The sequence below is a fragment of the Platichthys flesus genome, chromosome 13 (genome assembly GCF_949316205.1).
Source record: "Platichthys flesus chromosome 13, fPlaFle2.1, whole genome shotgun sequence".
NCBI classification, from domain to species: Eukaryota; Metazoa; Chordata; class Actinopteri; order Pleuronectiformes; family Pleuronectidae; genus Platichthys; species Platichthys flesus.
This window is the reverse complement of record NC_084957.1, coordinates 23435814-23447269: the sequence shown is the minus strand read 5'-3', so window position 1 is coordinate 23447269 and position 11456 is coordinate 23435814.

The following is an 11456-nucleotide window of genomic DNA, read 5'->3' as shown; positions in this document are numbered from 1 at the left end:
ACGGTTCTACCCCCCATTCTACTCTTACAGATTCTTGGAACCACAGGAGACTGTGGTTTGGGAGTGAAATGATCTATTTGAATAATATGGTTTTATGAGCTTTTTGATATAGGAAGGGGCTTGATTTTTAAGGGCTTTATATGTGAGAAGCAGGATCTTGAATTATATTCTGAACTTTACAGGGAGCCAATTCAGAGAAATTAAGACAGGAGTAATATGATCTCTCCTTCTAGTTCCATTCAGCACTCATTTTTTATCTGATCAGATAATGTTATCTGAGATTATTAGGGCCAATTACAATGACTTCAGTTTTGTCCAAATTTAAAGTAACTTAAAGTAAAAAGTTATATAAAGTGAAAAGTATCAGTCCAGTAACTTTTGTGTGCATGGACAAATAAACAAATTGGAAGTTTTAAAACGGTATCGCATATATGTTCTGGGACTGTGGCGATTGTTAAAAGCAGTAATGTGACATAACAATACACCATTTTAGCCGAGATTTGAATACTGACAGGACAAGATAGAGAACCATTCTCTCACTGAACAAGAAAAGTGGGGGTGGGATGTAAGAGGAAAATAAAGGAGGAGCAAAGCAGGTGTTAAAGCTTTAGTGTATGTGTTTATGATTTGGTTGAGACTGTTGAAAATGAGAAAACAAGAAGAACAAAAGGGAAACTGAATGTCTTTTTTTATTTAATTTTTTAAATTAGTACTTTTTTTTTAAATGCACTTGAAAAAGTCCTTCTGAAATGTGTTTCATTTTACTTGTCGTGAGAAAATGTCTTCGTTCAGCCACAGCTGCCAAGAGCACTCGTTTTGATCATGTCTCTACAACACAACAGTTTAAAAGACTATGACAGCATAGTGAGTATTGAAGACAAGGATTAGTGAAGGTGTGTTTGCTTCGTGTGGTGTATCTTATGTAATGTGTAGACAGTAATTAAAGGATCCCTTTTGCTATTTCAGTTGGATGATGGTCACTCTCTGAGACATAACCAGTACATCAGCCTGTGCGAGCAGCCATGGTGCCAGTGAGTCAGGAGGAGAACCTTCCTAAATACAACCGGGTAAAAACAGAGCCAACATAAACCAGGCATCCCTTCCATTGTAGCTTATTAATACCAGTCATTCCGCAACCAAATCAGCTCATATAGCCCATCAGCTCACCACCATAGCTCTCTGTGTTCAGCCAAGAGTCTGTTTGCCGGGGTATCAAGCAACAGGCAAGATTATAGCTGTATCAGAAAAGCATCCAGCAAGCCAAACTTGTTAGCCAAGTGTAGACAGGGTGTTAAAATTCTTGGCTTTATTTTAGCATCGGCACTGAGGTTGTATTTTGCTTTCTGAAAAAGGGTGAACCACTGAATTTGAGCATAAAGCATTTGGTTCAATGTGTCAAACTATCAGACGAGGTGCCTTATTGTGACTAGACAATATTTGTGTTTTTTTCCAAAAGGTACTCGGCATCTTCTGCTTTCTTGCATCGACTAACAAACCGTTCTATTCTGTCCCACATCTGCTGCAAATATTAAAGATATTAAAGCCACTGGTAATATATTCGTCATTTCTAACCACATTGTCTTTCAAAGCTCAATGTTTATGAGGCGGTAGCAGAAAATGAAAATATCTCACAGCACTGGCGCTCAGCTCTCGAATGTTTATCAGCATAAAGAAAACTGCCTGTGAAGCCAAGATGAGAAAAAAGCAGGAAGCAAAGAGAGAAAACGAATTGTGAGGCTTCCATCACTTGGGGGGGGGGGGGGGGGGGGGTGCTTTCTCATGTTTTTCCAATTTAACGTTTCTGTTTTATCTCTTTTGCTTTTATGCCATTGACTGCGGAGGCGACGAAGCGTTGCGGTAGTTTAATGGGTTTTTCGTTTTGAGTAGGCTGAAGAGTTTATCATCAGGAAGTCGTCCGGCTTTTAAGGCCTTAACCTTTCTCCACATTTAAACAATGTAATTTAACATTGTTTAAAATACAGGGCCCGGTGTCTTCAATGCCCAGGAGGCTTCTGTGTCCACGTTGATTATGTGTTAGAAAGACAACTGATGGGATCCTGCTTTGAGTTTGAATATGATAAATGAGTTGTATGTTGACATACTGGAAATTTGTTGTTCTGGCCCTGTGAAATAAAGAAAAACAAACTGAGAACACTGGTCTCTTTCTACATACCAACATAACAACTTCAGAGATGTGTGCACACATCACTTATGTCGACCACTAAAGAAAATTCCTGTGTGATCTGAGATGCATGCGGCATAGGGCAAAGTTATTTTTCTGCAGCATTTGTGGTAACGAGCCAAACACTGGACTTAACTACATAGATCGGCTCCACTGAGTAAGTTAATTAGTCAGTCATGCATACATCTGTTCCATGTGAGTGTGTCATTTCATGCTAGCTTTTTAAGGGAAGCCTATAATCAAATAAGCACAACTTCTTACAATAAGATTATCTACACGGAAACAACTCATTTTACTCACCGGGGAGATACCGTATTTGTCATATTGGTGAAAAAGATTGTTTGTTATTCTTAGGCCGCTCAAGTAACAGCTACATTTTCTTTGTCTCTACACATGTTGATTGGACCCTCCTCTTTCAAGATGAAGCATTGGAGAAGCACAATTTAATCACAATAAGCATGATTAACAACAGAAAATCTGAATTAAAGACAGAAAAAACATCACATGTTGTATTCAGAAGAACAGTGGATGATGTTTTGCAGATTTAAGTCTGAATTAATTCCACTTTTTTGAAAAGTTGGGTTCAGAAAAGCAAGCTGCTGATAACAGAACAGTGACACGTAACCTTATCAAGTTGTTAAAGTGAATATAATCGTTTTCAGACATGACCTGCGGGTATAATAAGGAGAATTGGCTCAGGAGTTTATCCACAGTTTGCCTTTCACACATGCACAACACAGCGGGAGGTTCTCACCAGCATCAAATCCTCCACATTATTCAAGCGATAGGTAGACGAGCCTGGTGCAGCAGACAGAGACAGGAAGTGACGTATCAACTCTGTGGTTTTGTTTACAGCACCCAGACACCTCCGTCGGCTCCTATCACCAACTCTTCTTGTATGTCAGTGCTTTTTTTACCGGGAGATATTTTTTCCTTTTAGTTTTAGAGAGTCAATCTGAAATTTGTGTTCACACATGCACCTCCTCCGTAGAAAATACGGAGGATCCGTGGAGTCCAGTGCATGTTTGAAAGCAGCTCTATGTTAGCAAACATTTTACACACAGGGCTACATTACAACTAGTTTGGAATGGAGTTTGGTGCTGAGCTGGCAGCGTACAATGCGTTTTATCAGATCATTTTTATTAGAAACTCTGAGGCTGATGTGAGCATCATATTCAGGACAGATAAAATGTGAGCCATAGAGTACTAATTTCTTAAGTACCGTACCTTAAGCACCCTTAAACGGACAATGGATTATGCAGCAGGTTAAAAGTCAATTCCTGAAGTGTAAATGTTGCAGGCAGTAAAACCTCATGTGTAAGCATCTGAGCAACTCTAATGAGCACCAAATTGTGATGACTAGAAGAGTTGGTCTAGGAAACTCCTAAACAGCAGGTCTTGTAGGGTGTTCCAGTATCTAGCAGTCAGCTCGACCAAAAGTGGGATAACTGAGAAAATGGTGAAAGATCATGAACCTGGCGAGTGAAGGGTGACCTGGTTGACCGATCGCAGAAGTGAGATTCAGTTATGAGGCTCATATAGACTAATTGTAGTTGGTTTCAGGGTCAGCAAGTGAAAAATCTGTGGTTATGCAGCTTAAACAAGGTGAAGGAGTGAACATAAACATAAAGTGTTTAAAGTCATAATGTAAAAGAGCAAAGTGAAAATGCCTAATTTCACAAACCTTATTTACAGAGGACCCTGCCATCAATATAAAATAGTGTAAGGACTTCTGCTCAGTACATTTCACTTCTCAAAGTGTTTTATTTGTATGACAAATAATCCATTTATACCACACAAAGAGTTTCTGTTTCAGTGTGAGGTGCTGGACCATAACAAATCCCAGTGTTCTTACTCATCAACTTTTGGGTGAGGACCTTGGTGACACGCTGCAGTGGTATGTACAGCCAACACCTCAACTAATCTGAGAGCAGCCCCACCAGATATGACACTCACTCCTCCATCGGCATAGTGTTGTGTAGGTAAGGAGCCAATGTTCAGTTTCGGGTAAGCTATCCCTTTAGAATTGATCATGTGCTACTAGCAATGGTTCATTGTGTATTATGGACTAAGCTATATTACTATTTCTTTTTTAATATATCTGACTCAGAAAAGCAGAAATAGTAATATAACTTAGTCCATAATACAAAATGAGCCATTGCTAGTAGCACATGATCAAACAACTCTCAACAATATCTAATTCATGGAATTTCAAATGTTTTAACTGTTTTCCGTTTCCGTTTTTTGTTTTTTTAAAGCCTACACATTGTATGTGTAGAGTAAATGTGTGTGCCTGTCTGATCTCATAGGTCTAGCCAGCTGAGGATATGACGTTAAAATGTGCAGAGATAAAGCCCTAACCCAAAACCACATGTCAAGAAAACTCACTAGCAACAAATCAGGGGGTGCACCAGCGCAGGAATCCCTCCCTCCCACTGACAATGATTTTCTGGGAATTGTCAGTTATTTTGTCGTTAACGGACCACACTTCCCTTGAACTGCACAGCGTTCTTTGTTGCCAGAGTCACATTAGGATCATTACAACCATGTCACTCACACCACGATGGACCCCTGAGGAGCCACTATACTGTTTGACATTCACTGAGCTCTGTTGCTCTGAGAACTGTTGTTTCAGATAATTTAACATTTTAAGACTTAGAAACCCTTGTGATGTTTATTAGGCGAGTTAAAAAATCTGTGTCATCAAGCAGAAAGTGTTTTTCACTCCATCGGAGGATGATCTTTCAGCACTAAGATATCTTTTGACCTAATGCCAGCGATACACCAATAGCCGAAGAAAGATGTCAACAGAAACCAATCCATTTTTACATTCAAGTCAGCTGATATGGTTACAGCACAAACCGAGTATGGAAAGACTCTACATGACATTTGTTGATGTTCATTATTTTCCAATAATTAGATTTACTAACTTAATAAATAGGGACTACATGAAACCATGAGGAACTATATCAATATCTTAAAGGAGGAGTCTGACATTTTGAAAAAGTTTGCGTTTCACTTGAGTCAAGCTTATGGACACATCAAGAATCCAGGCAGGCACCGTTCCAGATGGAAATGGTATAATCACACTACTCCCTCTGAAAACAAAACTGCTAATTTTGTAGTGTGTGTGTATGGATTCAGAATGACAGCTGATGTGTTGACTAAAGAGCTTAAAAGGGCTGACAGGCCGGTTTCTTAACACCTTTTCCTTTTTAAAGTTATAAGAATGACATTGAGAATTTCATCTATTTCTTAGCACGAAAGCAAACATCAAGACTTGTAAACATGACTAAGTTATTTTATTTACAAGTAGATCAGAATGTATAGCGCTTATGTTGGGGACACTTTCTGTGTTGGATTAAAACACACTTGGTGCTCAATTTAATATTTATAATAATAGGACTGTGTATGTGGGCTGATTCAAAATAAATGACAGTGTGTGTTCAGATCTAATGTTGTCTGGTCTTTAATAGAGTTAGACCATAATGGAGCACCATGGCACAGGTGGATAAGATATATTTTGATATATCATATAGGATCTGGGTACACACATACACAACAGTCCTAAGCGGTTGGCCCTAGCTTTGTGTTTAGTGTATAGAAATAATAAACGTATGAAAACTCTCATTTAACTCTTAGCAAGAAATAAAAAGAGCACATTTCCAGAATTTTGTCTCTTTTTTTGTCGCTATGGAACCTGCACCATAGGACACATAACTTGCTTATGTGGTGATCCATCCATAGTGACAGTAATGTACCTTTGACAAAATAATTTGCATTCACTGTGGCAGTCTAACTATTTCAAACAACTGTCAAGTACTTCTAGCAAGTTAATATTGACCTTACATGAATGGAGAATTAGTGGCTGAAAAGTAGGAAATCATATGCAGTAATTTAAAATGCATGATTTGTAGGAATTTAACAGACTGAACCATTGGAGGGTGATTGCTTTAAATGACAGTGTATGTGTGATGGCATTGTTTAAATACTTTCTGTAAGCTGCAGCTTGGGCCCCCAAAATTGAATGTGTGTGCATTGTGGTTTTGTGTGTGTCACCCCATCACCATTCCAAGACTAATACTATCGCCTTGGAAGAATGGAGAGGATCATCTCACAGCGTGGCGAAAGAAGGACTCATGTTTGAGTCATGGCTTGACTACTTAGCCTTCACTTCCCTGCTTCTCCCCATGTCTTCTCTCCTCTCATTTCCAAAAGTGGATTGACCTTCTTACTCCACTCCCTATTCTTCCATCAAAGGCTGAAAACTCATCTCTTCAAAGAACACCTCATGCTACCCTTTCCACACATAATCATGTCCCTTCACTTTCATTTCCCACTTTTACTACCTCTAATGCCATCATGACAAAAAATGAAATCCCTCCCACCTATACTTTTCCTTTTCACCACCTGTTTTTCGCAATTCTTTTTTCATCACCTCTGTGTGAAATCATCAGATGAGGGTGAAAGTTTGCGATTACTTTGAAGCCTATCCTTTACCTACTCCTTTACTTTTATGTTGTACCTGGAAATGAAACCTCCTATGATGTCTTCTCCTACAACAATTTTTGGTGTCTAAAAAGTAAAGATTCAGACTGCAGAAAATATAGCTTTAAAATGACATTTTGGGAAACGATGGTTTTGGAACTTAAGTAGATATTATATATACTTTTTGCGTTTTCCTTTGGTTTCAGCAAGACTGACCTAATTTGGTCAGAACTAATTGTTGTTCCTTATTATATGTAGTTATTGATAATGTACCAAATCATAGAAATGATAATCCACTCAGATTCAAGTGAATTAATCAGATTCATTCATCTACTCAGCACTAGGCTGATGGAGGGGTGGGTGAAGTGTTTGAGTCCACAAAGCAATTTTGGAGTGGTGCGTGTGGGAGGGATTGATGACATTGATGACGCGACAGACAGACATATCTCCTGGTGAAACAACAGTGTCATAAACGTAGAAGACACTGACAAAGATGTCAGGAGAGTTTGTGGTGATAAGAGCTGACAACGGTGTCGGGGTAGTGTAAACAACAGCACGTGATCCAGCAGCAGAGTTTCTATATCTGCCTCTGTCTGCTGTCCCCAAAGTCATTTTGGCAAATTATAAACTAGGCAAAGTAAGAATGCAGGACCCATCTCAGTTGGAACTGCACATTCCTACTACACATAATTTGCAATTAATCAAGTTTTATACAACCAGCTCTTACTGGGTAAATCTGGAGTTTGTGGTTGGTAATCCAGCCATGTTAGGCTGATAGAAAGGAATTACAAAAAATCAAACAACCGTAACAAACAATGCGCACAACAGAATGCTACAACAGGGAAAACACAATATAAAAGGAGGGGAATGAAGGAGGGGGATATGAATTTGTATTTTGTATCTAACTCATTGCATTCATTGAACATGTAGCTCAGTTTCCAATGCTGGAGGCTGCTTCTTCTGCACTGAGCACTTGAAAAGGTACAGTCATTACATTATATGGCTGTATGCTGTATATACTGTAGTTGACTATAAATATCGCCCTCATTGTTGTGTGGCCTATCTCAGTGACTGTAATCCTATAGAGTAACATGTCTGTCAAAACCCCTAGAGCCTTTGCAGTGAAAATCCCATCCTCCGACTGTGTGACACTGAAGTGAAAATAATCCAGCCTGAAAGTGGGTTCACAAACATGACTCTGTTGAGCTCGGTCTGTTTTATTAAGCACATAAACAAGTCTTCCGGCTCCAAAGATGTAGTCCACAGGAACCAGAGTTCATTCGTGATGTCACCCATGTGATGAAACGCGGAGAGTCTCCACTGGGAGTCATTTAGAGGCGGAATGGAGTGCTATGGTGTGTTTATACTGAAGCTGTTGGGGTTTATTCAAACTCCAAGGCTCCTCTAAATAACTGCACTCAGAAGACAGGTAACGCTGGCTTCAGTTTTCTTCAAGGGAAAATGTGGTAGTTTGTCCAAACCAATGAGGGAAACAATTCCAGACAAATTAGGGATGATGGGTATAAGAACAAGGATGGTGAGATGATAGTTTACTGTATGCCGTTGTTTGTGACAATGTGACTCAAAGTTGAATTGTGTTCATAGGCTCTGGCTCTTCACTTCCCATTATGAATTTTCTGAAAGAAAAAAACAGCTGTTTTCCTCACGTTCAATTTAAATTTTTGAATTAAAGATCATACTGATTCTAGTCAGAAAACGCCACTGGATTAACAATAAAAACTTGGGCAACACAATATCATCTGCAGCATCTCAGTGACTGTGAGTGGAGCAGCTTAAGGGTTAGCTGGAATCTGCCAGAAACACAAGTTGATGTTTTTTCTTAGATTTGATCAGCTATGATAGCATTATACTCACTGGGATCGCAGCATGGGAAAATATGGACATGATAGAACCCTTACAGCATCATTGAAGAAGTCGACAATTTATTCTGGTTAGTTGCCAGTTTATTTAGTTTATTTAATTTAAAGTAAGTGCCCTTAAAATGCTGCTTAGAGTCCCTCCGTGGCTATAAGAGTGTATTTTATGCATGTTTTATTATTTCGTTCAGGGTGATTCAGCAGCAGCAGTTATACACCTCTCTGTGTGGATACTTTGGGCAAATGTGCATTAAAGTGGGATTGTACAACATCCACTAAAAAGCTGCTTTCAGACACACACAGGAATGCATGTGAGCAGAGAATCTCCCGCTGTGTTGTTCATGTGTGAAAGGAAAACTGCGGAGAAAGTGTTCAATTCTCTGCAGTTCCTCCACATGTCACGTCTGAAAACGGATTACGTGGAGTCCTATAATGTTTATAAAATGATGTTCACCGTGACTGTGGAACTGCTCTCACCTGACCCACTGCTGTTAATTTTCTTATTTCTGTTTCTCACAGTAGTGCAATGTCATTGTGAGTTGAGTCTGGATTTTTGAAACAAATTGGGGCAACAACAAAGTACAAACCCTAACCCAATGTGATTCAGGTGAGAATAAGTTACCCCAGGGGATAATAAACACACATCACAACGAAACCGATCACATTTTTGAATCAGGACTGGTTAGGCTACTTATTGCAAGCAACAAAAGCCCTCAAGATAAAGCTTCCATGGATGACTATCCATCAGATGGTACCCGACAGAGACATGAGTTGTTTTGTTCAGTCCTGAAAAGTACTGTGAATCAGATTCTGTTTGTGTATGTGTACATGGGTGTGGAGTGGAACATATCCCATCTACTGATACACAATCAGCTCCATGCCGAGGTTCTGAGAGGTTGGTGTCTGACAGTCTGTGGCCATGGCTGACTGAGCTCCAGCACTGATCTTCTCTCTGCCCCTGACCGACCCTGGCACATTCTAATCCATGCCAGACACAGAGACCCACTTTCCAACTGTGACCACGTACAGGGACATACAATAATTATGTGTGAGTGTATCTCTCTCTCTCTTTGTTAGAGAGAGCTGGAGAGTGAGCTGTCTGTCTGTCCATCCTCAGACCTAAATGATAAAGTAGGACATTTGTCCCTGACCTTTATTGTCATGGTGACAATAAGGAACATATGGTTAAACTTATGGAGAGTCATGGTTTCATTGGGTTTCGGCACAGCCTTTTTTTTAGGTTCAGGAGAACATCTTGTTGAGGGTTAAAATGAGCACATCCTTATATTTAGCACAACTTAAATAGAACACCAAAGCAACTATTTCTTGTTGTGACCAACTCTCCTGCTTGTTTTGCAGACACTTGGAGTTTGCTGGTAGATGGAGCTCATAGGGTTTTCAGAACAGACATGTACATCTGGACAGGGTTCCAAAAGTAATAACATAAATGGTCTATATTTATACAGAGCTTTTTTAGTCTTGATGAACACTCACGGGTCAATTATTTTTTCTTTGCTTTTGTTTTTTTTTGCACCAGTCAACACGACTCATACATTTATATATCAACTATAAATTTCTAACAGGACAGATTACGCTCCTGTTTCAATAACAGAATTCTCCGTTTGAATGAACACATTATTATTGAATGATATATCTGTGTGGCCTCTTGTTTTGATGCCAGCCGTGTCCCTGACAAGTGACAATGTTTGGATATAATCTACTGATGAACTCTGAATGGCCAACTGGTCAAAGTTAACTCTTAATTCTATTTCTTATTGGTGAGGTTTTTTGGGGCTGTTAGCACTGCCATTTAACTTCACGTTACATTTATACAATGAATGTTCATCTGAAAATGATGCCAGGAAAGCAAACATAACCAACATTTTAATTAACTGCACCATAAGCATATATTATGTTGTAAATAGTGTTCAACTGATAGATGAGGTAATTTGGGATAAAATATGAATTAAGACCGTGATTCCTTGATTCCACTGGTCTAATGAGAATACGATCTCATTAGTCCCAGGAGAAGAGCTACTAAACTGGATACATACTGTTTGTGTTCCCTCATAAATCTGAGGATGCTCAGTCATGTTTCTTCATTGTGGAGCCTGGGTTCAATTAAGGCATCGTTTGCATGTCTGACACATAGGACTCACTCAAGGCCATGCACACAGAGGTCAATGACATTACAATGATTCCTTATTTCCCACAACATAGATTTGATTAATTTAATAATATAATAAATTCACAGATAAAAATACCAGACATTATAAAATAGAATAAACAGCACATGGAATGGAACCAAAGATCGTAGCTTTACAAAGTAAATTAACAACTGTTTATGCTTACAGGCCAAATGTGTCTGTTGGTGATGGAGGAAGTTGCATCCACCAGCTGTGATTTATGTTTCGAGCACTCTCGGAATGGTGCAGTTAAAAGAACACCTCACCGAGTGAGTTTGATCAACAATAGTAAGTCACTTTAACAGTTGTTCACTGTCTATAATATGAACATGATAAGCTTCAATCATTATAACAAGAAATTTACAACATTTTATAACCACAATAACCCCACAAAATCTGTCTAGGAAATATATACATACTGCAGGAATTTTTCTATCATTCCTGCAGTTTTACTATCATAAATGTAAGTGATATGTACCAAATGAGGCACACTGTTTTCAACATGTCTGACATCTCTAATCCCTGTTCACTTTAAACATGCTTCTTGTTTATTAACTGTTAGTTAATGTACAGAGGAGTATATGGAGACTTGAATGTTCACGTTTCTGCTTTTGATTTTCTCTCTTGTTTTTCTCGTATGGAATCTCTCCAATCTTTGTCTCTATCCACTGTCACACGATCATCAGAGGACTCTATCTTCTATTCTGATTTCTTCTGTTTGTT